Below are 1,335 nucleotides of genomic sequence, written 5' to 3'. Positions count from 1 at the left end.
GGGGGGGGGGTATTTTCTGACCAAACGTAGATCGCACGCAATAGAAGCTCCGGCCTACATAGCTGTCCGTGGAACTATTGATATTACCTGGGTGCCTAACTTTCACCAACATGTCTTTTGTATTTTAGGAAATTAATTAATTAATGGGTGAGTGTTTAATTAACTTAGATAGGTATTGCATTGTTTGGCAAAGTATTTTCCATTGACAATTTTTAATGGATCAGGTTGATCAGATGATATAATGTAGACAATTATATATGATTAGTAAAAGATGACTTTTGAAGTTCTCTTCGAGTATTTTTTTAGGGTTGAATCAGGGTCAACGCGAAAAAAAATCATGATGCGGTGATCGACATCATGCCCCCCCCCCGCACACTTCATGTATTCAGTGTTCTAAATACCCGTCTTCAGTCTGCAATTTGCAGATAGATTTTCAAGATTGCAGGATAAAAATTACACAATCTGCAATTTGAAGAATGAAAAAAAAACTATGGTCCTCACAACTTCATATTCCCTTTGTTTGACCCGCCCGGCGCCCAAATCCCGCTGCGATTCAAGCCGCGGCGGCTTCACGAGCCATGCAAATAAACCTAGTCCTGACGTCACAGCCTCCGATTTCCACCGAGCCAGCCCCGACCGCATGCCGACAGCGAGGGATGTGGCTCAGATTTCCGACGATTTCCTTATTTAGATCATTCGGAAGACTTCGGGTAGCAAACAAAATGGCCGCCATGCACATGATTTTATACTAGTAGCTTCGCTTCTCAACCGAAATGAGGAAGTTTAACCTCATTTGCAGACTTTAGCGGCCATGGAGTTGGTTTGGGGAAGTGCTGAGACGCGATTTCGCTACGGCATATGGGATTTTGCCGCGGAGGGAGTTACGTACGCCGGCAAAAACTTGCTTCAGCGATCGGCTCCAGAAAATTTATCTTTATGCTGCCGCTCAAGTCTTCGAAGGTGGTTTAACCCTAAACAGTACACCTGGGGTCCGCGCGGACCCCAGCACTATATATTCTGTAATATTTTTTTTTGTTTCTAAAGATTTTTTTCTGAAATTTTAAGTAATTGTTACCCACAAAGTTGTCTCTCAATACAGTGCAGAAAACTCCGTTTCTACCATTTATAAAAAAATTATATCTGATTTTCTTTTGGGGTCCGCGCGGACCCCAGCCGGCTTTCGATCATAATGGATACACTGGCTTTCTTATATATTACCTTATTTCCGTTTTTATATGTTTTTATGCACTCATCGTATGTCTACCAAGTTTTCAGAGAATAGTGTAGTAATAGAATTAAATTTTAATAACTTTGGTGTAATTATGACGTCATATG

This window comes from Branchiostoma belcheri, unplaced genomic scaffold (genome assembly GCF_001625305.1).
Source record: "Branchiostoma belcheri isolate BF01 breed outbred unplaced genomic scaffold, Haploidv18h27 scaffold345, whole genome shotgun sequence".
Lineage (NCBI taxonomy): Eukaryota > Metazoa > Chordata > Leptocardii > Amphioxiformes > Branchiostomatidae > Branchiostoma > Branchiostoma belcheri.
This window is presented reverse-complemented; position numbering follows the sequence as displayed.